Source organism: Melospiza melodia, chromosome 1, assembly GCF_035770615.1.
Source record: "Melospiza melodia melodia isolate bMelMel2 chromosome 1, bMelMel2.pri, whole genome shotgun sequence".
NCBI classification, from domain to species: domain Eukaryota; kingdom Metazoa; phylum Chordata; class Aves; order Passeriformes; family Passerellidae; genus Melospiza; species Melospiza melodia.
The window spans coordinates 163,476,911-163,504,408 of NC_086194.1; the positions used below are offsets into that span (position 1 = coordinate 163,476,911).

The following is a 27,498-nucleotide window of genomic DNA, read 5'->3' on the forward strand; positions in this document are numbered from 1 at the left end:
TGGCTGAAAGTCCTCTTTTTTCAAAATTAGTCTGATTTTTAGTTTTTTAAGTACTTGATTGCTGGGTTATTCTTGGAGGTATCTTTAACTAGGCCTTGCAGAATATTTCATGTCTTTGGCAAACTTTCAAGAAGGAGGTGTCTTAGTGATTCTGTACTACTCCAGAGAGCTGCAGAGGGTGCAGGCAGGTGGTAATGCCAGAAGGAAGGGATTAGAAGTCAAAGTAAATGCAATTTATGCAAAGGCTTCATGAAGAAATTCAGCCTGATGAGGGCATGGAGCAGCAAAACACCTTCTTAAGGACAGACAGAGCATCACTGCTTTGCTCGTGTGACATGGGGAAGGATCCAGCTCTCTTCCCCAGGGGATGGGCTGGTGCATCTTTTCCATCTCTAATGTCTCTGCTTCCTCATATCTGATGTAAATAATTTATAAGGCTCGAAATGTGATCATGGGGCCGTCTGTGCAGGAGGAAGATTAAAGCCTGGGGCCAGCAGTGTGCAGGAGACTTGCTACCTAATGCAGTGCCTGTTCTCCATGGGCAGTATGCCAGGTGAACAAGTGCTGGATTAGTGCCTGAACCATACCACAGTCATCCCTCCCAGTCCTTTTGTTCTTTCCACCCCTTTTTCCATGTCTCTTTCCCTCCCCCTCTCCCTTATTTTCCTTTTTCTTGTCTTTTTTTTTCATTCCTCCTTCCTTTTTTTTCCTCTTCTGTTTTTTGCTGTTTTCCCCTATTCTGTATATGAAAAGTCAGCATCTCTTTTTACTAGGTAGTAGTTTTTGGCTGTAATTGAGCTGTGGGTATTCTGACCACATTAGAACTAAACAGAGGGGTTCTCACTTCTGTACTAGTCTGGCTTCAACCTGGGGATGAAAAATCACCTGTGGACAGAGAGTGGAAGTCTGTGGAAAGCTGTGCTGGTAGTGGTCTGAGAGATGACTTGAAGTGCCCAAGTTCAAGACCCTTGAATTCAGCCTAAGTAGCCAGTGAAGGTCAGTCAAACCTGTAGGGCAGGCTCTTGTGTGTGTGAGTACTGCAGAGCAACTGCAGCACAGTTTCACTGGCACATCCTAGGACAGCTGCACAGGTGTTTTAAACTTTCTGGAAAGCAACACAATGTAGAGACAAATCTTGCTGGTTGTGTTGCTCCCTCACTTGGCAGACTTGCTCCTCGCCTAGAGCTCCAGAGACTGAAGACAATCAGAGTCCATTAGCCATTCTGAAGCAGCAGCCAGAGGTGTTGATCAAATATATAAATAAACAGAGCCCAAACTCAGAGGTGGGCTCACTTCCAGGAGAGCTGCCTTTATCTACTCTGGTGTCCCAATGGAGCACCTCTTCTGTGAGGTAAAACAGAGACAGCTTGGGATGTTCAGCATGGAGAAGAGAATGTTGTAGGAAGATCATAGAGCACCTTCCAGTACCTAAAGGGGGCTACCAGAAAGCTGGAAAGGGACTTTTTACAAGGGCATGGGGTGACAGGACAAGGGGGAATGGCTTCAGACTGAAAGATGGCAGGTTTAGGTTGGACATAAGGCAGCAACTTTTTACTGTGAGGTGGTGGGATGCTGGCAACAGATTGCCCAGAGAAGTTATTGATGTCTCATGGCTGGAAGTGTTCATGGCCAGGCTGGATGGGGCTTTGAGCAACCTGGTCTAGTGGAAGGTGTCCCTGCCCATGGCAGGGGGGATTGGAACTAAATGAAGCTTTGAAACTCCCTTCTTACCCAAAACACTTTGTGATTCTTGAAATCCTGCAAGTTGTGATCTCCTATTTCAGTTGATCCATTTGCATTAATTGAGAGGGAAGAAATATGACATTTTCAGTCCATTCAGCAGCAGAGACATGCTTGTGCCAAGACACTGCTGGCAACTGCTGAGGTGGCAGTTTCAGTAGAAAAGTGGAGGAATGACTGAGCCCAGAGCCTGAGTATAGCATCCCTTCACCTACACAGGTGAGCTGGATCAAAACACCATAAAATACCCTGATAAAATGTTAGTGAACCTACAGAAATATTCTCTCAGAATATCACTTCTCTCTGATTGTTGAGGGAAACAGGTCAGCCTACCAAATGCAACAGGAGTCAACAATGATTACATTTATAAGGGGCATTTGCTGACTTAATCTCTCCATGGCTTTGTCTTGGTATCTCTTGCTCTGTTTGTGGAGAGCTCATTTAAATGGATAGTTGCTTGTCTCTGTGCCTGGGTGGCTGGTCTTGTCAATTCCCCTCGTATCACTCATGGAAGTAAATTGTAAATACATATATTTTTTAACTCAGGGCTTTCATTACTTCACATTCAGCAGCATGGTCTCCTTTTTGTACCATCTCAAATTTATCCTTCAAATAACGCACATTATTTTTTAGCATCATTTCAAAATGCTGCAATAATGTTATTGTAGACACAACTATTGTAGCTATTTATAAGAACAGGATGCTCTCCGTTTCCTGGGACTGTACACAGTATTTTCATTTTTTGGCTTCTCTTTGAGAATTGTGCAAACCACTCTTTATTTTCAGCAAAGCATCTGTTTTAGCTTCGCCATTACTTTGTCTTTCAGACTGAAAGGGGCCTCAGAGCGTTTTAACCTCCTGCTTCCCCTGCCTTGTAATCCCCCCAGGGCTTGCCAGGCTCCTTCCCAACATGAATGGGGGCCGGAGGGGGAGCAGGGGAAGGGGGATTCACTTCCGATGAAGTCAGCCGGGCTCCGTGGGCTCCGTGCTGGGAGGAGCCGGGCAGGACCCCCCATCCCGTCCCGGCTCCGCGCTGCCAGGGCTGGATCAGCCCCGAGCTCGGGAGCCAGGGCTGACTTCACTCCCCTGCCCCTGACCTCGTGGGAAGCTTTTCCCAGCAGGAAGATGCATAAGGTTGTTAAATGCTTCCCAATGTCTGGCTGAAGTTTCCCCTTTCCTATTTTAATTTCACTTTGCTTAGTTTGATTTAGGTGATGATTTAAGAAAAGGAAAAAAAATCATTTTCCTTGACAGTTTATATATTTTTTTTTCAGTTTGAAACATCTTGCTCTACTTTTAAGTAGATAAAAATCCTTTGGTCTGTCACAGGTGCAATGGATATTGGCTTTAGAGAGCATCTCCATCTCCACAAATTGCTTTGTCCCAATGTGAAGGGATATTTTAGAAAAAACTAAGTCATAGGTTAGAAAAAAAAGAAGAGTGTTTGAAAAAGAAGGATGCACCATATCTGTTCTTTTTTTTCCCACAGTCATAATTTGGTGCTGCTTTCTTTTCATGTTTCCATTGGTGGTTTGTGGAGTTCCACCCCTGAGCACCCATCAGCAGCAGAGACTCAGTGCTGGGCAGTCCTCGTGTGTCTGCCCAGGTCCTGGACTGCGGCAGGCCTGCAGATGAGTTCCTGTGAGGAGCAAAATGCAGAAGAGTGGGTCATCCTTCCTTCTTCTGTGAAGTTCTGTGGAATGTAAAACACCTCACCCAAATCCAGGGAGGGTTTTGGCATGGTAGAGCTGGAGCTCGAAGCCCTGCTGAAGTTCCAGCGCCTCAGCCTTGGGCAAGGTCTTCTCCCAGGGCTGTTAGTGCTCAGTGGGAACTCTGGCTGCATTGGGCCATGCTTGGCTCTTGAAGCATCTTTGACTTCCATTGAGCTTCTGCTCTTGAGGGTGGTGAAGGAATTTATTCCAATAGAAAACACAACGGGTGTCAGAAGCCTGGAGAGATTTTGTATCACGAGAGCAAGGAGGAAGGAGACTGCTCCTCCTTCCTGTGTCTCTTCTTTCCCCTCTCCATCCTTCCTCTTCCTGCTTGGCACTCTCCTCTGGGACTCAAACTCCACTTAAGGGGATGCCACCACCCCTCCTGGTCAGGAAGCCGGTTGTGCAGCTGAGAGGTGCTGATTTTTGGAAGCACTGTTAGATGTTTTTGTTTGCTCATCTTGCAGATTAAGTGTGGGAACAGTTGCAGCCTGAGATGCCATTAGCTTACAGTTGCATCTGACATATATTTCAATTTTTGTTATCTTCCTGCAGCTGTTTTCACAATACTCATATGAAAGGTCCACTTATCTCACTCCTTCCATGGTAGAAAAGGCTTAAGAAAACATTCCTGTTTGTTTGTATTGAAACTGGTATGGTTTGTGGCTTTTATGTTTTCTTGCAGGGTTTTTTGTTTTGTTGGGCTTTTTTTTTATCATCTTGAACTCTTGACCAGAAGGTAACAAAACACTCAAGGGCAGAGTCTTATCTCTTCTACATCAGTGCAAAAGTAGAACTGTCACTGACTGTGGGATTGCACTGTCTTGTTTCAGAGGCATGCCCTCTGTTTTAAATAAATAGATGAATCCCTCTGCAAATGCACATTAATTTTCCACTCCCCTTTCTTACTCATTAAGGTATGTTGCATTATAGTTACTAGGAGTCACACAGCTCTCCTGTAACACATCAGTTGCATCATTATCAAGACCTTTTGTTTTTTCTCTTCATAGGAACAGCTGTATCAGAGGGATGTAGAGGGCTTAATTTGGCATCCTGGAGCAGTGTACTGATCTGCTGTATTTGAAACTCAAGTACAGCTTTGCATGTATGGACCAGGGGTTGCACACATCTCACTGCTCTGCATGTAGCCAAGCACTGTGAAGTTTCAAAGAAAGTCTGGGATCTGGGGAGATGGAGCTTGCATAGTGCCTGCAAGCCTGGCCAGGTTTGGCACTGGAGCTTCTCTGGGACATGAGGGACTTGGGACACGAGCTGTGGCTCCTCACGTCCTTTCCTTCTGATGGCTGGTGTGGTCTCCTGCTGTTCAGGAGACGTTCTCCAACACAGCAGTGGTATTTGTCCAGCTTGGAAGGGTAGTCAGGGTCCTGTTTGCTCTTGTTATTAGATTGGCTGAGAGGCTGCAGACTGGGGGAAGGAAAAGCTTGGTTTCTCATGTGTGTGCTCTTAGGTGCTGGGCTGAGACTGAGCTTGTCTGGTGGGGGATGCAGAGGGGTTTATGGTGTCATTGCTAGTCTTTGTGCCTCTAGTCATTAGGAAGATGCAAATCATATGATTTTTTAATTGGCTAAAGTTGGCATGGAATAAGTGAGTCAGATGCTTCCCCCTTTGCAATGGTTTTCCTGTCTGCAGATCGGTGGCGGGCACCGAGGGCTTCACTTGCTGCTCTGCTCCAGCAGCCCCAGGTCAACTGGAAACCGTTTCCAAAGGCTGCATTCCTTTGATCGGTGACTAGTGAACTCAGGTATTTAAGGTAAATGTTACAGCTTTCTGGGAACTGTCGCCTGAGTTGCCACATAAATGGCGTGAAATTATTGTCATGGAGCCAGTTTGGCTGACACAGGAATGTTTTCCACTTGTGTGGAGGTACAAGAGAGGACCTCTCAGTGCTCCAGGATGCTGAGGAATTCAGCCTCTCAGCCTTTCTGAGAAGAGGTTTTCCTGCCTGCTTTGTAAGCTGTGAAAACAAAACACACAGATGAAGAGAATTCATCGGGATCACGTAGGATGCTGCTGCACTCAAGATCAAAACCGTCATCTTCCGTGTCCCAGTTTTCACTCCATCTATTAATACACCACGCTATTTTTAGCCCTCTAAGTAGCCATGTTGTTTGTAATTAGCTTCACTAATAACTGCTCTTCCATACGCTGCAGGACCCACCAGCGGAGCAGCACGCTTTTCCGAGCCAAGCTAAATACAAGGGCGGCTAATAAAAGGCATCCGCATTTCCAGTTGGTTGCTGCTGAGCAGACACGTGTCCTTGCAGCTCTTGTGATCAGTCAGCTGCCTAAATACAGCTCCTGTACTTGGGTTAAGGACGAGGTGTTGCTACTCAGGGTTTCCGGGGCGTTCCCCTGCTGACCTTTCAAGAAAGTGAAGCAGCACGGCCTCTCCCTCTCTCCGGCGTGTGCTGAGTCAAGGCTGCTGCTTTCGAAGAGAGGTACGCAGTACCCAGAGCAGGAAATTTAATTAATGGCTGCAGACATCTCAGGAGACAGCTATATTTCCACCCCAGGAGAATTGCTAGTTACTGTAGGGATTGGGAGGTGCACTTGGAGCAGCTGCATGGAGCTGAGTGACCAAACCAGATGCAAATCCAGCAGAGGAGATGATGCTGAGCTGCGCTTCTCTTGAATTCCACCAGTGACTGCAATTTTGCTCCATTAAAAACACAATTGCTTCACCAGTACCAGCACAAAGCTACCTAAGCAAACAGACACACTAGCGGTTAGGAGGAGCAGACTGTTTTCACACATTTGCTTTTAAGGATCCAGTCTCCAAACTTTCAAGCCCAAAATAAGGAATCCAAAAATGTTCTCCAGCGTGCAGAAAATGAGGAGCTAAATGACTGCAGTGCTGCATCACCTCACCACGTGCTTGCTATGTGACTTTTGCACCAGCTTTGTGTACAACAGCAGTTGTAGGGGCAGCCAAATGAGGTCCCCTTTCGGAAAACCCACGTCAGAGGGTTATTAACTCCAGAGCTGTGACCTCTTGTGAGAGCGCAGCTCAGTGGCCTCCAGATCTGCAAGATCTGTGAGAACGTCACCATGTTTTGCATGTGAGGTTTTTTTCGCTCTCCCTCTTTGATATAAATATATTGAGATGGTTATCTTTAACTATGCACACACACATGCAGGCCAAGCTGGTTCACTGAACACTGGCACAAGCCTTGTGTGCTTAAACCAGCGGTCTTTATTCAGGCAAAGCCCCTGTTGATTTTTCCTTGCTTCTGTAAATTCCAGAGCCTTGGTCCAAAGCTGGCAGTGCACATTTGTTTGCCTTTGTATCGTAATACAGATGGGCAATCCTTGTAATACAGCTAAATTTATTTACTGATAGAAATGTGCAGAACTGTGATAGGTTGCTACATAGGTTATTATTGATTTTGTTCTTTTTATTCCTGCAAAACTGGGTAGGCTAAATGCTATATTAGACCAAATAGACCTCTCTTGCTTTTTATCTTTTTTTTTTTTTTTTTTTTTTCACTGAAAATTGAGCTGGCAAAGTGGTCTTTTCATTCGTAAGAATCTCCTAATTTGGGTCTAATATTGTATCACACATGCTCCAAAGCACCGACAAGGCTAGATTACATCTGTGGCCAGTTCAGTTCCTACTCAGCACTTCATTTGCATCTTGGCAAGAAAATAGGACAGTTTCCCCCGCCTCTTCCCTGCATACTAATTTCATATGTAATGCATCTTTAGCCATTTTAAAGGCAATTAAAAGGCTGATCATACAGCATAACTGAAACAAAAAACACCAAATCAAGCCCCAAACCCAAAATTAAAAAAGGCTAATAGGAGGGTCTCAGAGGAGAACCTAGAAAGGTTCTGGGTAAGAACCAAGAGTGCTTACTGGGTCCAGTTCTCATGTTTATCAGATAAATTCACACATGGGAAGAGGTGGACAGGAAGATCTGGGATGGGAAAGCCTGGAGCAGCAGATTGCTTGTTCAGCCCAGTGCAGGTGTATCTGGGAGGAGATGGATGACTTGCTGAGACAGAAGGATGCTGATGCTTCAGGAGCAAATGGGTCTCACCTGTTATGGTGGTAATTAGGCTGAACATAGAAAGAAAGTTTCTAATTTTTGGGGAAGCTTTTTAATAAAAGTGTTGGGATTAAGGTGTTTGGTTTGTTTCTGGGCAGGATTATGTATTTGTCTGAGGTGGGTGCTTATGGAATTCATGCTCCAGTGAGGCCTTTCTCAATCCTATTAAAAAAAAAAGGGAGAAAAATATGTATATGAAAATAAGTCTGAGGTTTCAGGAGAGACTAAGTTGGCCTGGTTTTATTTCTAAATGGCTGTCCCCATACAGAGCTTGTGCTCCAGTGAAGGAATCAGTTTTATTACGAGGCTGTTAAAATTAAGTGCTGAAAATGACATGTGAGGGTGGGGTTATGTATCCCTTCTCACCTGGTGTGAGTGTGCCCATGCCACAGGAGTTGGTCCCACTGTCTTTACTCTTTCAAACTGATCCCATCCCTGCTGGTGGTGCCTGGGTGCGCATGATTTTACAGCACTGCAACACTGACTTGAACAAAATCCATCCCAGAGAAAAATCACAGTCTAGCTTGTTCTTGATTGTGTCAGTTCCTGCACTTGTCTAGCGAGAGCCTTTGTCCCCAGGGCAGGGAGGGAAAGCAGAGATCACCCTGAGCAGTGCTGGGGCTGCAGTGTGAAATGCCCAGCAGTGGGTCCCCAGTCTGAGAGGAACATGGACCTGTTTTAGCAGGTCCAGAGGAGGCCATGGAGATGATCAGAGGGCTGGAGCATCTCACCTGTGAGGAAAGGCTGAGAGAGCTGGGGTTGTTCAGCCTGGAGAAGAGAAGGCTCTGGGGAGACCTTAGAACACCTGAAGGGGCTACAAGAGGTGTGAAGAGGGACTTTTGACAAAGACAGGGAGTGATAGGGCAAGGGTGAATGGCTTCATACTAAAAGACACTAGGTTTGGTTTGGACACGAGGAAGAATTTTTTTTATGATGAGGGTGATGAGATGCTGTGACAGTTTGCCCACAGAAGTTGTAGATGCCCATGCCTGGAAGTGTACAAGACCAGAATGAGGCTTTAAGCAACTTGGAAACTGTCCCTGCCCATGGCAGTTATTTGGACAGGATGATCTTTAAGGTCAACTTCCAACCCAAACCATTCTGTGATTCTATGAAATGCTAGCCATGACAAGAGCTCTTATTTTCCAGTCCCTTCCAGTTAGGAGGAGATTAAGGTGGCCATCTCAGGCTTCAGTATTGGGTGTGGAGGTCTTGGGGTTTGGTGGATGTGTGTTGGTTCCCACAGCCACGCCCTTGTACCTGTCCCCACTTGCAGGCAAGCTGACAGGAGCATTGTGCCCACCCTGGGCTCCCCTTGCCCACAAAGCCCCACAGCTGGGCTGCAGGAACAGCAAATGGGCTCCTCTGTTCTGGCAGGAGGCTGCATGGCAGCCTGTGTGAAACACTTTAGTGGCTCTGAGGTATCAGCACAGGGTGATTCATACATGGGGTTTTCTCTCACTTTCTGGCATGTGAAGTTGGGGAGGTGTTTGGAATTTTCTCCCCTCACAGCCCCTGCTCCCCAGCTCCCCTCTGAAATTTCTGTGAGGCACCCATACCCCCTTGGGAGACCCTTGGGGTATTTCCTCCACCCCCCCCAGCCGTAATTTCTCTGTGAGAAAGTTTTCTGAGGCTTGGCCTCACCTCCTGTGGCTCACCAGAGTCTACAAGGCGCAGGCAGGCAGCGAACACAAAGGTTGCAAATGACTGGGTGCAAAAGAGCCTTTGTGGTCATTCAGAGTTCCTTTCCTCAAACAGACTTGAAAGAAGGTGTCTTTATCTTTTCCTGTCATTATTTTCACCACTAAATTATTTGTAATTTAGTTGTTGTCCTTTAGTAAAACTGGGGGAGGTGGGGAAGCATCCCCCATGTTTAGGATTGTTTTGTAACCAGTGTGTGGCTGGGTTGGGGTTTCCCTGCTGTTGGGGATGTTAAAGACCCTGACCCCAAGCAAATCTTCCTGAGCACTGTGTCCTCACTTGGACAATCACTGCCAGGCAGGGAAGTGATGAGCACAAACCCCCAGGCTGACACCATCTGTACATTGGAGTCCCAGTCCCAAAAGCTGTGTCATGCACAGTCCCTGCCACGGGTGCTGGCTGAAGCATCCACCAGCAGGAAGGGTCACATTGTGGTTGATTTAGTGGTACTTCACTCATATGGACCCTGATGTTTGTCTTGGAGCTCCTGGTGTGCATGTTTCATCCAATGACCCCCAAACCACCTTTTCCTCTGCCACTTTGTGTGCTGTCTTGCTGACCAGATACCATGTCCTACATTTTATTTCTCTGATAACATGTTCTGATAGGTTTTTTCTTCCTTCTTGTTTTCTTCACAGATTTATCTGGAAAGTATGACTGACAGGAGCAGCTTACTCACCATTAGATAAGTATTGCAGATGACTCATGCTGGAGTATTGATAGCTGCTGCTGAGATGGATATCCTGTTTTATAACAGCTGTAGTGTGATGCCAAGAGCCAGAAACCTGAATTTCACCATCCATGCTTTTCTGTGAATGTGCTTTGGGTCTCTGGCACCTTTTCTCCTTGGTTTGTCCATCTAAAGGGTTCACGGGGAGGGGAGGTTTTGCTTCCCTCAGTGGGGTACAGGGTATGGGGCAGCTCATGTCACCTTGAAATGAAAGCTAGTATTGAAAGGCTGCAGCTTTTATAGCTGTTCTTCAGGACATGCAATATTTGTCTTTTTAATAGATGCTATTAGTGTCTTTCCTCGATTCTTTGGGTTTTTTTGTTTTGTTTGTGTTTTTTCAGAGCCATTACACCCCTTCTTCAACAGAACAAACCAGAAGGTGTAGAAACAGGTAAGGCAGCTGCTGTTGCAGCATGTTACTTTTGAATCATTAAGGGAAAAATACTGGCTGCAGTAAAGTCCAAAAAAAAAACCCCGTTGACTCAATGGCAAGTGAGAGTTGTACCCGATGAACTCAGCTCCATGAGAGGCCCTGGAATTGCTACATTGAGGGACAAATTTGCTACCTGAGAGCACCTGTCTGAACCTCCTTCTGCTTCCAAAACCACTGGTCTCAAGGCTGTGTGAGCAATAGGTGATGAGATTTAAGAAGTGATGAGCAAGAGAAAGGAGCCTGCCCTTGGGGCAGATGCAGCAGGAGCTGAGCTGTGAAGGTGGGGGATATGTGCAGGATGGCAGGAGCTCCTGGGGAGGTGTTAACCCACGTGGGATGGCAGGGGACTGAGGTGGCTTTAGCTTGGATGGGTGCAAAGGGCCATACAGCAATGAGGAAATTTGAAGATAAAAGGAGAATATTTTCAAGGGAGCATTGCAGCAAAGGCCATGCTGCCAGTGATGGCAGCACATGTGGCTCTGCCTGATGTGCCTACCTGTGTGTGGGTGGTGTCACTGGGGATGGCTGGGACCCCACCTGTACCACATTCTTGGGCATCACCTGTGGTTCACACCATCTTTAAACTGCTGAGGATGTTTGGTTTCCATGAAGGTGCTTACCATGACTGAGAAGCTGTGGCTTGAGCAGTGTGTCCCTTTCACCAGCAGGATCCTGGGGCAGGACCTTCCAGTGGGGCAGTGGAAGCATGTCAGGTGCTGCACCTGATTTCTCAGCAAACATGAACCAGAGCCTGGAAGAAAAATCTGTGCTGTGTCCCAGCAGCATGATTTGGGTCTCAGCAGTTACTGTGAGAGTGATGAGACACTAGAGCAGGTTACCCAGAGAAACTGTGGATGCTTCATGTGGAACACGTCATCCTTGGAAGTGTTCAAGGTTGGGCTGGACAGAGCCCCAACCTGATCTAGTGAGATATGTCCCTGCCCATAGCAGGGGGTTGGATTAGATCATCATTGAGGATCCCTTACATCCCAGCCCATTCTATGGTTCTGTGTTTTTGATACTTTGCTACATTCATTGGAGCTTGTGTCCTTTAGGCTGTAACAGCCCTTTGGAGTAAAGAACTGGATCCTGATGTTGTGTAAAATAAAAAAAACTTATTGCATCTGGCTCCAGCAGAAACTCCTGCATGATGGCTTGTAACATAGTCTCAGTTAGGTCCCTGCTTCATAGAGTAGAAAATGCCTTTAAAGCCTCCTCTCTTTAGGCTCTGCATCAGAGATATTCACATGCTATGAAACTACCTCAGGACTAAATTTTTTTGAGTGATAATCTGATTTTGCTCTTGGTAGAAAGGATGGGAGTTTGGCATTTGGAGATCATGTAGCATCAGTCAGTGAATGCAAGGGCCAGGGCAGCAGGAATTTACCAGCAGGTTCTTCCACTTTGGCCATATCCTCCCTCACTGGCATGTCTAAAAAAGCCCCAAAATTCTGATGAATGCTCTTAACCATCACTTAGTGGAAATATTTTTGGGGTAGAGAAATGAGAGCACTTGTCCCTGCCCCATTCACCTTGCATCACTGGGGTCAGGGTGGCAGCTCAGAGGCAGGATCTGTGCTTCCCCCGTGGGTGGTCTCAGCTCTACATATTCAAATTGAGCACCCAGGCATGTCACCTCAGTGCAGCACGAACTGAGAGAGGCACAGGGGCTTTCCAGCCCTGCAGGCCAGTATTAGTAAGATGGTTTGTGTGTGGTGTGTCTTTGGGTTCAAGCTGTGAACTGCCACTGGGCTCTAAAAACTGCTGGTGAGCCTTGGTAATAGCATTGCAAAAAGTTTCCGAGAAGCGTAATAACTTCCCTAAATCTATATATTTTTTATGTCTAAAGATGTTTCAGCATTTGTTTGTGATGAAAGTTTGCTCACCCCAGTAGAGGGGCTTTGTGCTCTTGCCATCATTTGGGAAGCTCAGGCAGGTAGTGGATAAGGATAAGGAGGTTATTGTTGGGATTTTGCTTCTCTCTCTGTCATTTTGGGATGGTGGATTTGGGGGCATATTTGAGGGTTTGGTGAGTAGGTAGAACAATTTATAGCAACGTGAATGGCCTGTATGGCAACTTCAAGATTGTGCCAGCTAAGCAACTAAATCAGGGATTACAGATCCCAAGGCACCTGAAGTCCAAATAGGTTTTTAAATCACACAGGTCATTTTAAAAGAGATAATTAAGTTTCTGAGTTCCTCAGTAGTGCCTACAAATGTTCCTGCAAATGGCTCATGAAGCACTCGCAGTCTATAACTTCTGCCAAAGGAAAATGTGCTATTAGGTGGAAATTAGCTGCCCATGTGGCATTTTCTGTCTTGGAGTCTCAGGGAGTTTTATTGAGATGTGTTAATACAGCTGTGCTGAAGGTACTACTCATCTGCACGCTCTGATAACCATCCTCATGTGAAATGAATCCCTGTGGAGCTGTTTGAGATCTTGCTGCTCCTAGTTCCCAACCTACCTGGTTGCCAAAAGCTGCTACCCACAGAGGCAGGGCTAAGGATGAGCTAATGTGCATCTGCAGCTTACCCCTTGTTCTGTATGAGCACAAACCCATCTTTGCTTACTGGGAGAACTGGAGCAGCAGGTGGGAAGCTGAAATGTGGCATATCTATTCTGCCTCCCTGTACTGGGGCAGTGGAGGATTAAGGGCTGGAAGTGCACTGAGGTGGAGGCAGTGACATGTCAGGTGCTGAAGTTAGGCTTTGAGAGCAGCTTTGCCCTCTGGAAGTGTCTGCTTTTTTGCACTTGACTGGTTGGCAAGGTGGGAGTCATCTCCCCCGCCATGTAGGTCAGCAGTGCAGCTTTTGGTTTCTGCTGCAGCCAGGGGCAATCTAGTCAACGCTATCCACAGGGTTTCAGGTGTGATGGGCCCCTGATGGATGGGACAAATTGCACCTTCACCTTCCTTGGCTGTGTGGCAGATTCTTCATCACCTGCAGAAGCACCCTGGATGCAGGTGCCAAGGCTGCAAACACCTTTCTTTGATGAGATGTGGCGTGCCCCAGCCAGCTCACTCTGACTAGATAGGATACTTGAGATGGCTCTAGGGTGGGTGAGATGAATCCTACACCTGCTGTAGCAGTGCTCATGCCCTGGGCTGTCTGGGGAGAGAGCGGGGTGTTAGAGCAAGTTTAGTGGGTCCTTCTTGCAGCAAGTCTGACTTGCCATCCTTTTCTGAAGAAGATGGTGGTCAGATCAAGGCCAGCTTGGAGAAGGGAAAACTCCTGTAGGTCACTTGCAACTTGGCAGTGGCTGAGTCACCCACAGTCTGTGCACCCACTGCATCTGTGACCTGTGGATGTGATGGGGAGGCAAAGTAGGACTTCAGGGCATGGCACAAGAACAGTGCAGAATCTTTTCAGGAATAGTGTTGTTTGAGGCAGTACAGGGACAGTAAATACTGTCCTTTTCCTCAAAGATTCAATTAGTTTTGTGGCAAATGTTGCTTTCTGTCTTGGCTCAAGGATTTCATAATTTTAACACTTGCCTTCTGGAGATCCCCAGGCCATGTGAGCATGGGGAGCGCAGGCTGATGGGTGCTTGGTGAGCATCCTTACACTGGTGCACAGGGAGGGGTGTTCCATTGAGCTCTGTCTGTGTCTCTTCCCAGCTCCCAGCACCTTCTCCCTTTCAGATGGTCCCTGGTGCAGGTGTATGGGGCTGGCTCTGCCATCTGCACTGGTTATGGTGGCAGCAGATTTCCCCCCTGCAAAGGGGCTCTCCCTGGCTGCTGCAAGGCTTGAGCAGGGAGCTGCTCCAGCTGACCCTGCTATTGCAGCAGATCTATAGATGTACTATGAGCAAGGAGGAGGGGAAGCACCTGGAGACACATCTGCATTGGACCATGTCACACAGCTGTCCTAAGTGGGCAGCAAGCCCAGTCAGAAGGTCTTCACAGTGCCACTGTCCTGCCCGTGTGGCCTCACCAGCCTGGCTGCCTGTCCCAGGCAGTGTCAGCCTGTGCAAGAGACTGGTGCTTGTTTGGTTGTGTCTTAAAGCCTTGATTGCTACCAGACCACTACCCTGAGCCTCCCCCAGCCTCATTTTTCTCTTTGCATTTGGAGTTGCAGCCTCAGTTGAGTGAAAACACTCAAGCTAAACCCTGTGCCCCAATGGCTGCTCATCTGAAAGTGCGGAGCCAGCTCTCAGCAGCTGCTAAAATAGCAGAACTGAAGAGGGGAATGAAAAGTGAGCTGGTGATTAAGACCCAATTTCCTGTCGTGGCCCCGCAGTGTTCCTGCCGGCAGGGGAGACATTGGCAGCAGTGGTGTGAAATGTCTCAGCCTCTGCCTTGGGCTGGCTGAGTATTTGCACTGCCCTGTGCTGCTCGCTTGTCTCAGTGCTCTGTGGATGCTGGTTTGTTGGTTTGTTGGCTCCCCTGAGCTCAAGGGGATGATGAGGATCCTTTTAAGGAAGGGGGGAAGGGTAGGGAGTCCATGCAGGCTGGTCCTGGCTGAGTTGGAGTTGGAAGCAGCCGTGGTGAGACCCAGGCCAGCCCTGAAGCAGGCTGATGTTAGCTGCTTTGTGTTACCTGGAAGACATGAAAGAGTGCACAGGATTTGGAAACACTGGTAACACTGGTCCTCTCAATCTTTTTTCTCCTGTCTCTGCCAGTAATTTTCCTTGGACCCACCATTTAGGACTGGGAGAGAATAAAATGCAAGAAATTGCTGCTAAAGGGGTGGTGAAGCTCCCAGGCTGATGCTGTTTGTTCATTTGGGTTGTTCACCTGTCCTACTGTTTGGTCCCTTGTATACTAAATGTTGTAAAAGAGCAAATGCATTAGAATTAATCTATCTTTTTTGATAGATTAATTTATCTTTTGATAGAATTAATTTATCTTTTTGGACTTCTTGAATCAGAAGTTCATTCAAGAGAAAACATGAAAAATTGAGTACAAAGATGATGCTGAGCTGATGGCTCTTCCTCTAAGGACACTGTTCCACTTGCACTTACTAACATGCTCTGTGTGTATGAGTATCAAAGGCAGCTTCTGGTTTCATTCTCACCCTGGAAGTGCAAATCACTGCTCTCCTGTCTGTGCTCCAACAGCTCCTAGGTCTGTGTTGTAGAACCTGATGTGTTTCAGCAGTCCAAACCACATCATTGTAAACTGTATCCTTACTGATCAGAGCAGTAATGTGCAGCACAGAGATGGGACTTTCTTGTGCCTCTTCATCCTTTGAAAAAAGCCAGTTGCAAAACCCACTGCAAAGAGCCCAGAACCCCACAGACCATGGTCCTTGCTCTGCACTTAGTTCTTACCCCATTTCTTTCTGTGTTTGAAAGTCAGAGCAGCTCCCATCACCCACCCCTCTTAAACCCACCAGAATCTCTCACTAACTTTTACTCTGCAAAGGTGAGTTACTGCTTAATTGGGCAGCATGAGCAACCACTGCTTGAAACTGTTGGCTTTTGCTCTTCCTGGCTTCTCTTGGGGTCACCTGCATCTCCTCCAAGGCTGCCCCTTCCTCTGCATTCATGCAGCTCACAATGTTACTGGCATGGCTGGGAAGGCTTCTGTTGTATGAGGTCACATAATTGCCCTGCTCTAATCTGATCAGTTTGAAGGAAATGTAAATAGAAATGTAAATGTATTTTTCACAGAACAAGTAGTGGGCACGTGGGAGAGACTCTCACAGACAGTGAGGGAAGATGGGAGGGAGCCTGTTGGGGCAGATGTGCTGTTTCACAGCAGCCAAGGCGATTGCCCTGCATTGGTATCCTCTGCTGCCACTACTTTCCTCCAGCCCAGGAGTACTCCTGCAGGTGTGCAGCCTGGGGCATGCATGGCCAACATGCAAAAGGCAAGGAAGGGGTGAGAGGGGACTGTTGATCCTGAGCCTGGCAGAGCATCATCACACATCATCTTTCCTGTGTGAGGAGGAGCAGCTTTTTTGTAGCAAAAGACTTCCTGCGCTCGCGAAGAGACTTGTGTGACATCCTCTGCCATGGGGGAGATGGATATTTTATACTCTTCTGGTACCTTTCTACCAGAGGAGTTCAAAGTGCTTTTAAGACTATTTTCATAGTCCTGAGGAAGGGATCAGCAGTAGGTTTTGCATGAAATGTCCTTTCCTGCCAGGAGAACAGCACCCAACTGTGCAGCTGCAATGCTAGGAGCCAGAGCTTTTCCAACATACTGACTTCTGCTTGCCAGCAAAGCAGCACCTCAGCACAGTGTCATTTCAGGAGTCTGGAGGAAGAGCTACCCAGAATTGTTTTGAGTATTTTAGGAGCTATTTTGAAGGAGAATGGATTAAAGGAGAGGAAATAGTGCAGACACGGAAGGTAAACAGCTGCATTTTGAGCAGGCAGGACAAGTATGGCTTTGAGGTGATAGCAGGGAACAGACTGCAGATTAATTTCTGTGCATAATGCCACCATACAGATGCAAAACACTCCCCTCTTTGACAGAAAGATCTTTCATATCAATCTATGGAGGAAACAATGCTTGGTTGAAAGAAACTGCATGGGCTTGGTCTCATGGTACCTGGCATATTCCCTAGTCCTGGGTCCCCAGGCCAGCAAGGCTATAGAAAACATGAAAATATGGAAAACCAATAAACTTTCTCCTAGGATCCAAGCCAGAAGGGTGTTCTTCTGGGATGATCCAAATGTCTTTAACTAAACTCCTGCAACTGAGAATGGCGGTTTTGTTGGCATCTGTTAGTCACAGCACAGAAAGGCAGCAGGTTGTGTCACCATCCTGACTTCCAGGTGATGGTCATAGGACAGAGAGGCCGTGGCAGAAACAGAAAATCTGGTGGAAGAGGAAGGATCTGCTGTAGTAAAGAGACATGAGAGGTTGGACAGGATGATCCCAGTGTCCATGTCAGTCTGTGGAAGAGGACTGGTGTGGGCAGCTCGCCAGTATGTCCTGATGTCACTGAGGATGGCGTGCAAATGGCAGCTCCTCATGCTGTGGTCTTTGTCTAGAGCTCTGTAGCCATCCACTAGCCTGTCTTGGATGGCTTCTCCAGTGTGATCCCATGGCCACATCTACCAAGCAGTGCTGGCATATGGTGTAAGTCAGGAACTGCATGGGAGAGCAACCAGAGGCGACCCTGGCTGGCATGAGCCATTTCCAGTGGTCTCCCTGCTGCTTTCTGGTGGTGGGAGATGTGCTCCCACCTTGCAGTGTGTCCAGCCCAGCCCAGAGGCTGCAGGTCACACTTTGATGTGCCTGCCTTTTGCCAGCTGTGCCCACTTGGGTTGCTTGCCAAGTCCACACTCAGCATGGAAACTGTCAGCAGCAGAGCCAAAGGATTTCCCAGGGTGTGTTGGATTCTGTTTGCAAAGCCTGCAAGGAGATGGAAAAGGTCATTTTGTCTGGAGCAGGAGAGGAGGAAAGAGGCATAAGGAATGATGCCATGTGGATTTGTTTCATTCCCTTGAGGAAAACAAAGCATCTCTGCAACAACTTGATGATCCTGGAGATCTTTTTCAACCTTAATGATTCTGTGATTCTGTGACAGGAGAGCAGCATGGAAATAAAAACTGAGATAAGGAAGAGATAAAAAACTGAGAGAAAAAGAGATAAAAACTGCCTTGCTCCTTAGCAACCTTCTCTTGCATCTCACCTCACTGGGTCTCTTTACTACCAACAGTAGGGAATAAAACAGCAGAAAAAAAAAAAAAAAAAAAAAAAAACCACAAGATGAGTTTTGAATGGATGCCAAGGTTGATTTAATTAGATGTATTGAATTTGTTAACTTCTGAACGATGTGGCTGTCACGCAGCACAAGTGACGAGCTGCGAGCGGCGATGGCAGCGTGGCACCGACCTGCCAAAAGGCTCAGCAAAGCAGAAGGATTGACCTACTTCCCTGGGCTCCATGGAGAGCACAGGCGACTGCCCTCCACTTGCTGTTGCTGTGCTCCCTGGAGGGCTGTGCATCCCTCTGTGCAGGGGAGAGCTCACCAGCCCAGCACTGCCCATCATCTCCAGCACGAGCCTGGGGCTGGGTAAATGTCCGTGTGCCCCTGGGAGGCAAATCACTCAAAGCAAGGGCTCCTGCTTTGTCCTAACTTCTGTCTTCTGGCTAACACTGATTTTCAGCTTCTCCCATTTAGTTCACTCTTAAAAAAATACCAGTGTGCTCTGATAATGGGACTAAATGCTGTTGCAGCTGATAAGGGTGATAAAATCACCCATGCACACTGCCATGGCAACCTACGGCTCTTTGGTCTTGATGTGTGTCTGCTCTTTGGTGTGAGCACAGATATGTGGGTTTGTTTGAGACTCGGCCCGGGAATCACCTGAATCTGGAGGATTTCTTTTCTGTTATGAGCTGTGGCATGGATGTGGAGCCACTGAACAGCTCCTTGTCTTGCTGGCCACTCTCAGCATGGAGCAGAGCATGGAGCAAAGTGCTTCCCCTTGCACTTTGCTGGGGCCCTGGCAGTGCAAATTGCATCTTGAAAGATTTGTCAGTGCCGGGAAAGAGGCTTCTGAAAGAGAAATTTGTTTCCAAATGAATTCTGTAATGGTTATCAAGAGGAACTGCTGAGTGTCTGCTCCCAGGTCTGCCATCATGCAATGCACGTGTAGATCCCGAGTTCTTCCTACAGTGACCACAGGATCCCTTTGAGATCAATGTGGTGCATCCTGGACAGGTAACATTCCAGCTAGAGAAGTCCCAACAACCAAGTGGCATGCTAATGTTCTGCCCCTGGTACCAGCCATGAGCCAAACTCCACGCATTTGTTTGACAGTCTTCTCTATCACTCTCATTAGTGTAGATGCAAGAATATGTCCTGTCAAACCATGTCTGTTAATTGGTGAAGAGTGAATGTGGATCTCCTAAGCTTCCAGCACAGAAGTGGTGCTGTTGTGATAGGGAGTGCTTGCCAAGATCTTTGGAGCACGAAGACACTGACAGAGATATTTGTGAAGTGCACAAGTATAGAAGTGCTGCACGAAACCATGGTCTGGGTTGTGCTGAATATCACTGTGTGATCAAATGAGATGATGACAAGTAAGGGAAGCTTTGGCACGCCATCAGCCTCCTCTGATTATTGTCAGTATTAAGCCCGGATTGGAAACACCAGGCCAGGTAGTCACCCAGTATGGGTGACTATTGCTATTTCAGTGGGGAAATGAGACAGAGCAGCATTGGGGAGGTTGTCTGAGGTCACGCAGAGAAGACAACTGGATGTTCTTTCCCACCACCCGAGCTCAGGCCTTCTCCTCTTCTTGCCTCAAGTGTGCCTTCTTCTCCTGGCCCTGCAGCACTGCTCAGCTTAAGGAGAGAAGGGTTGTTTGGATGGGGAGATGAAAGAAGAAATGTTATTTCATTGAGCAGTATCAAGAAGTTATATGGGAAGAAGAAAAAGAGGATGGATGGAAGGAATCCAGCTGTCTTCTGCAGAGAAGAAATCTCATTGTAGCATTGAGACTGCTTTCAGGGTTGGTTGTTGATAGTTGAGATGTTTTCATTTTGACTTCATCTGTTGACAAGGCAGTAAGAGCTCTGTGAGGACACGTATCTCTCCATCACATATGACTAATTGTACTGGGACAGCCGTGAGCACAATAACACTTCTGTTTTCCTCCAGAACAGCTCCATTACAGACTGCCTGGTAGCTGAGCCCCAGCAAGTGTTTTTGCAGTTTTGCTGATTGTGCAGCCCAGATAACCTGTGAGAGAGCAAACATGGAAAGTGTTGAATATTCAGCTCAAAACCCAGAAAACAGTCTTGTTTCACTGCTTGTCTGAACTGAGCTTTTAACTGCGTGTTGTCAGTGCTTTTCAGGAAAGTCATCTCGTCTGGGACACGTCATCTGGCAGGGAAGTGCTCCCATTTAAGGACAGCCATCAAGAGTTCTGCAAAGGCCAGGGCTCATGGCTAGGCACTGTTGTCTTTGCAGCTCAGTTTTGTGTTTTACTTTTCCCATCTCCTTGGAGAGCAAAATTCAATCTGTGCAAAACAGATGCATTTTAAAACAAAATTTGTCTTAGTCTTACACTGAAACTGTCTCCAAAAAAGCCAGTACATAGCAGAAGCTAGCAGAAGACTTTCTCCAGATGTTTTCTGCTGTTCATCCTATTTCTGCAGCAACCCAGGAGTTTTGGTACAATGTAAGTACTGAATTTAAACTTCTTGGCATTAAACTGGTCACCCCGTGCTCCTCAGGGTAACAGCTGTATTTATGCATGAAAGCCACACTCTCATTCCTCAAGAAGTGTGTCAGCACAGATGAGCCTCTGACCTGAATGTATCAGCTCAGTGGTCAACAGCTTTATGCAGAAAGAGCTTTGGTGTGCAACTCTTCGACTTGGTGAGTTTAATCTATGTATGGATTACAACAGAAAGTTCTCTACAAGAGGCCATGCAGGTTTAAGGCTGCCCTTGCCTTTGATGAAATCATTGCTTCCTCCTCAAGGAGATTTGTGATATCTGGAATCTGCATGCATAGTGTGCAGGTGGGCAGTCTGTCCAACACAGGAACGTAGTGGAGATTTTGTGACTCTTCCTCTGTCCCTTTTCCCTAGGAGAGAAGCCAGTGTTCCTGCCTGCAGCAAGGCACTCCATCTGATTTAGGAGTGCAGGAGTACTTCTGTCATGATGCTGTGACAAGGCCATGGTTTCTGTCTGGGTGTTAGAGGAGAGCACTCCTAGTCAGCAGGAGAAGGATGATGCACCAGGAGGCAGCCAGTCAGTGCAGACCTTCTGAGGGCTTTGACTTCACATAACAAATTCACTGAAGGTCCGTTTCAGTTTGTTTCTCCTCTCCTTGCTGTGTTGGCTTTGTTGTTTGTTTTTGGAAGACAGGAGTTACCTAAGGAGCTCTGGGCAACTGAATAGAGGAGCTGAGCTTGGGATGTGAACTTGGCAGCTGCAGACACCAAGGAGGAGACTGCTGACTGCTCTCCTCAAAGTGTGAGAAATCTCTGGACATGGAGAGAACGTGCATGTCATTATGGCTGCCCGGGATGAGTGCTCCAAATCTGCCCGGGATGAGTGCTCCAAATGCCCCTTGCAGGGGCTAATGCATGTGTCTGCAGCTCTTAAAAATAAGGATGTTTCCCAATGTCCCCTCTCAGCCTTGAGCAGAGTTCCTGTCATTCCTGCTGGATGCCCTGCGGTGGGAAGAGCAGGCGTGCTGGCTGCCAGTTCAGGTCTAAAAATGATGTCTGTGCAAAGTCCATCCCTGTCTGGACTCCAAGGGGCTGCTGTGCACAAGGCCTTCACACAGTTTCCTTAACAGGCTCCTTTTCACTTTTTCCAGGGACTTGCACTGTGCTTCATTTCAGAGTGATCCAGTGAATTAACATATTGTTGCTGCTGCCTGGGTAATTGCATGCCCGGGGTCTGCTCTGCTCCAGCACAGTCTTCCCGGCTTCCCAGACAGAAAGCATCCTTCTCCTTTGGCAAACAAAGTTGCAAAGTATTGCCCTGAGGCCTAGCTCAAAGAGTGGAGGAATGGGAGGGTGGAAAGGAGAGGGAATCTGTTTCTGAAGGTATATCTGGCTTCAAGAGCTTTCTTATCAATGAGGTGCTGGAGATGGGGTTTTTCAGTCTTTATTTCTGTACAAAAATACTAATTTTGCTTGAAGCTGTGGTTTTCCTGCTGATATATGCAGATACTGGTATGGGTGCAGTTACAGAAATTTAGTTTAGCACAAGTCACCATGAGGACTCAGAACTGCTTGAAATGAGCTGTCCTGGGTCACACAGGAATTTCAGCAGAAGTTGAAACTGAGTGGTCTGATACTCTCTTTGTACTGAAAATAAAACTCTTTGAATAGTTAGGTGTAAAAATGCTTGCTGGTCTCACTTCCAAGTGCAAAAAATGTCACGTGTGGATAAACCCTTAGAGCCTCTAAGTTCCTGTGAGGCAAGACCACATCTCAGAACACTTTGGTGAGCATATTATCGAAACAGGGTATGTTTCTTGATGCAGATGCAAGTTTGCATTTTTGAAAGATGATACTTAGTCAGGACTGAGTTCTGGTGGGGAGCTGGCATCCCTTAAGCAATGGTCTACAAAAAGAAGTGTGGTTATGTGCATCATGAGGAGGGCAACTTTACCTCCTAGCACAGCTTGGCTATCAAACAGATGCATTAAGAGGATGAGGAGCATCCAAACTCAGGGATAGTGGGGAGGAAGTTGATTTATGGCTCTGCGACTGACTTTCTTAGTGACCTGGGGTAAGAAGATGAACCTCTCCTTTTCTACCTTCTCCTCTTCTGCCCACCCAGCACCTCTGGCAATCGCCTTGTAGTTTGTATAGGTCCTTCTAAAAAGCTGGAATTTGGTAGTGCTATCTGTAAAGTCCCTTTTCATCTTCTCAGTTGTGAACATTTCCTGTCTGTTAGCAACATAAGCTATTTTGACTGAAAGGAAGACATTTTTCCTACACTTTTTTGACACAAGGGATGGAGAGGATGATGTGGACATGTTGACAGAGTAGCTAGGTCATCCTTGCACCAGAGCTGTGCAGTTTGTGGGGCAGAGGGAAGGCTTCTTGAGGCATCTCCATCCTGTGGAATAGAGGCTGCAGCCTTGGGCAGTGTATGGAGAGCCCTTTTGTGATTGGCCTAGCCATGGGGAATCCTGATTGATCTGTAACTGTGTGTGTGTATTTATGCACATACATAAGGGAGGAAGATGGATGTGTGTGTGCTGCAGATGGGATGTGGACAAAGGTTCCTTGGCTACTGGCACCCCAGCTGAGATGAACAGCTGCCAATGGGCTGCTGTGGGACTGCATGCAGGACTGGGGTTGTTGTGACCTGAGAGGAACATAGACAGAGTGCCCAGGGCTGCCTTCTGGGCCTTCATGGCCTTGGATGTGGTTGTTTCTCAAACTCTTTCACTTGGGGGATATCTCAGTTCCTGAGCACTGAGTGATTCCCACCCTTTCCTCCAAAGCCTTTGCACTGGTGGCAGTTTGGGGATGGCCAGTACAGGCTGAAAGGGATCTTGGGTGGGTCAACTGTGAGATCAGACTGGGTTGTTCGTGACTTTGTTTGGTCAAGTCCTGCTCTCGGTGAACTCAGTGTGTTCCCAGTGACCTCCTTGCAGGCGTTGGGGCTGCTGCTGCATCCCTCAAAGCCATCCTTTGCCCTGGCTGAACAAGCCCAGCTCCCACAGCCTCTTCTCTTTGGGCAAGTTACCAGTGCTCCTCCACTGCACTTGCTCTAGTTTGTCCATGTGTTTGTGTTTCTTGTACCAAAACAAGATGCAGTGTCTGGATGGGGTCTAATGAGGGCTGAGATCTGGCTGTTTCTGCTCCTGCAGACCATGCTGTTGGTCTTTGCGGCAGTTTCTTTCCTAAGGTCCAGTTAGCCTGTGGTCCCAACAACTGTCCCAGCCCTGGAGGGGTGGCAGAGCTGCTGGGACATGGGGCTGTGCCTAGCTGATAGTTAAATAGGACCCGTGTAACTGTGCTTGGAGGGCCCTGAGTGTTTCTCCACAGCCAGGAGAGAAGAGGAGCACAGAGGAGCCCTGGGGTGGCAAAGTCTTCTCCCTGCTAATGGTGTGGGCTCCTGTAGGGAGACACACAGAGCCCAGACAGAGGAGGCAATGACCTGAGTTCTGCAGGAAAAAGCAAAGAGGTCTAGTGTTATAACTACCACTGTCTCACTTACTCATCTGGAAAGCGAGATTTTACTCGCTGCTCTGCTTTCCCGTGGGGCTGTGACTGTTGATGGCCATGGACAGCTGAGGTCCTGCAGTACCAGTGCACAGGGCTGTGGAACATACCTCACTGTGCTCACTGCTGGGCTTGAACCACCACCCCTGGAGCCATGAGTGAGGAATATTGTGTATCCATGTATGTATACCACACTCAAACAAAATGCTGCGATTCCGGGCTGCGCTGCCAAGCTGGTGTGTGAGTTTCAAAGCAGCAACCTATATTCTTGATGATCCAAGAGCCTTGGGAAAAGATCCATTTTTTAATGCTGTACTAATTTAATAAATGGCTTTTTTAGTGTAGGAAGGCAGCAATAAAAGACAAAAAGGAGAAAGAAGACAGAAAGACCTGTACAATAATTTTAAATGTTTTCTGCTTTTCCGTTCATGTTCTTTTCAGGAAATGAAACTGGCTATATATGGTATAGGATTGAAACCACATATCACACACCACTGTCAAGTTCATGAAGTGACCACATTGAAAAAGTCGTGAAAAAATGGGTTCTTACTGGTGCCTTCCTAGCCTGTAGGAATCCTGGCTGCGGCTAGTGATTGTAGTAGGGTGAAGATTTGCATTTTCAAGTTGGCGGTTTTCCTTTTTGCTCTTCCACTTCCTACAAACTAATTTAGTGCAATGTTAATTGTGAATCTAGAATGCAAATCAACTCACCTGCTTGTTTTTTCTTTCATTTTCAGATTTTCTAAGTATGGAAGCTCTCCTGAGGAGCTGCATTATGTGCTGCAGCCCCTGGGATGGGATGCAATGCAAGGAGTGAAGAAGAGCTGCAATGTACCACTGTTTTTGTGAGGAGAGGGGCTTTCTGGCATATCATATGGTGCCAAAAGACATTTTACTCTTGGCAGCAAAAATCCTTATCCTTCTTGGTTTTTTTTTTTTCCAGGACAGATGCTATTTCCTGTTAGAGATACTTTGTATGCAAATCAAGGTGGTACAACAAGAAAAAAGTCCTGAAAGCAATCACACCGATAAACCCAGCCCACTGGGGAATTCCTGCTTATCATTTATCTTTTGTTTTTTCAGTTCTGTACAAGATACTTCTTTGCCTGTGCTTTCTTACAGTCTTTAATGTTTGTCCTGTCAGACCTCTTGCTTGTGAACTACAGTGCTTGCATTTTGCAAGGCTCCATGTCAGTCTGCACAAACAAAAGGCAGTAAGTGCTGGAAATTGGGGTTAACAGTCCCTGTGTTTCAGCTTGATCTTGCATTGATCTGGTGCTTTCTTAAGTTCAAACCAGACGTGAGCCTCACACTACAGATTGCCACATGCCTATAGTGATGATCTACTGGAAAGGTGATCCCAGAAACCTCAGGAATGAAAAAAAAAAAGAGATAAAAAGCAAAAAGAAGCCAGCAAAAACTTTACCTAGTAACTTAAACAGGAGTAGGATTTGACTTGAGGCACCTCAAGAGATGGTGTGGGCAGCACTGCACTAATGCAGTAACATGAGTTGATCACCTCAGTGCTCCAGCAGAGCAAACTCACATAGAATCACAGACTGGTTTGGGTGGGAAGGGACTGTAAAGATCATCTAGTTGAACTCCTTTGCCATGGGCAGGGAGACCTTCTATCAGACCAGGTAGTTCAGGGCCCCTTCCAACCTGGCCTTCAACACTTCCAGGGGTTGGGCATCCACAACTTCCCTGGGCATCCGCTCAGGCTGTGCCCTACAGGTGTCCCTATAAGTGGATGGAGCTGATAAAAACCTGCAAAACCAGGCTGCCACCCTGCTGATGTTACAGAAGGCTGTGAGGGTGAAAAAAAGACTCAGAAGCAGAAAAGGATGTGTCAGAGAGCTGCAGAACAGCATTGCCAAAGAACGTTCTCGTGCGTGTCCAGAGATAGCCACTGCAGCCAAGTCCTGTTGAATCATGCCGTGGTTGTTCTGGCCTTTGTGTGGGTAACAGTGATAATCACTGTGTGTGGTGTTGGGTTTTGTTATTTCTTTTTTTCCCCCCTAAATGTAAAATTAACAGTCAAATTAGCATTGGTGAGGCAGCAAGCCTGGTGCAGCTTTTATCTATCCTGAACCTCGGAACAAAGGAGGGGAGGAAAATGGCTTGGCCAGTTTGGCAGCCGTGCACGTAACGGTCCTGGAGTTCAAAGCAAAGGGCACAACAGTCAGATACCCCAACCCGCCTGGGCTGGGGCTGATAACTCACATTTCAAAGTAAAAGGCAATCCTACAGGGGCTCTGCTGAGTGCCTAAAGCTCCAGTGCCGAGTCGTCTTTAAAAGGGGATTTCATAGGAGTAATATGAACAGAAATGGTTCTTTTGTGGTTTTACACATTCCAGGCATGCCAGGACTGTTCGTGTCAAGGATGGGCAGTCTCTGGGGTTTTGGGTTCTTTTTATTTTTTTTTTACCCCAAATATTTGCCACAAACTAGCAGCTGAAATGGTGAAAAATAAATTAGAGTTGCAAAATCATTACAGTAGCAGTAATGGAAACTGTGAGGCTTATACTTAAATTGGCTGTGGGGTTTCACTCCATCTTCTGCACTGTTGCACTGTGAGGATTACTACTTTTACCTGCTATGACCACTTCAGGGTGGATGATTTGAAAGCAGAGCTTTAACTGTTGGTTACCCAGGACCTCAAAAAACAATGCTTTTGGATTTTTCAGAAGCAATACCTTTTCAGCTGAACCACTGTTAAGTCTGAATTCTTTCAGTGTCAGTGCAGTTATGTGGCCACACAGCACCTTTATGTGATGATTTCTGCAGGGCTGTGTGGACAGAAATGGGGCCCAGCTGTTCCCGCTTCAGGTGCACTTTTGTTTCACAGAGGTTATGCAGGCTTGGGTTTTAATTGATGTAAGAGTTTCAATGCACAAAGTTGTGGTGCCTGAAATCTTAAAGGAGAGCACCTTTGCTCTGTCTTAAGACAGTCTGAAATTTCATATGCAATAAAACACTAGATGGTTTGTGTAGACCTGCCCTGTTAGATGAGTGTCTAATTCATAAGCCTGCATGTCCTGTTCTTCTCCTGTTGCCATGTCCTGTGTCTGGTGTAGTAGGAGGACCTCATGGACAGCTGGAAAAGCCACAGCCAGAGGTGTTACTGCTGTCACCTCACAAAAGATATGGCTGTAACAATGTGCCATTAAAAGTATGCCTCAGCCCCCCTGAGACACCCTACACAAACTCTCAGTACCTTTATAAGCAGCACACACTGACCACAGTCAACTCAGCACCCTCATGAGCTGGAGCTGCACCTTTACCTGCTCTGCAGGTGACACTAATCCTTCTGTGGGGGAGCAGGAAATGGAGCCAGGCTCATCCCAGCAGAGACTGGACCATGGGACCATAGATATCCATCCTGAGAAGTTGTTTTCAGCCCAAGTTTGACTGGGGCCCAAAGGCAGGCAGAAGGTGAGAAAGCATCTCTTTGAAAGTAGCAATAAAAGAGACATTGTTGGAATGAACCTTCTGGCCTG

The 27,498-nt window shown here is 47.0% G+C and overlaps 1 long non-coding RNA gene across 1 annotated transcript in view; it reads left to right on the forward strand.

Moving 5' to 3' along the window:
• The window catches only part of LOC134427946 (uncharacterized), a 123,549-nt gene extending 96,505 nt beyond the window's left edge, over window positions 1-27,044 (forward strand). The window contains exons 7-8 of the long non-coding RNA XR_010030275.1: window positions 9,862-10,344; window positions 24,736-27,044. This is a non-coding gene — a long non-coding RNA (uncharacterized LOC134427946). The remainder of the gene's footprint in view (window positions 1-9,861; window positions 10,345-24,735) is intronic.
• The last annotated feature ends 454 nt before the right edge of the window (window positions 27,045-27,498 follow it).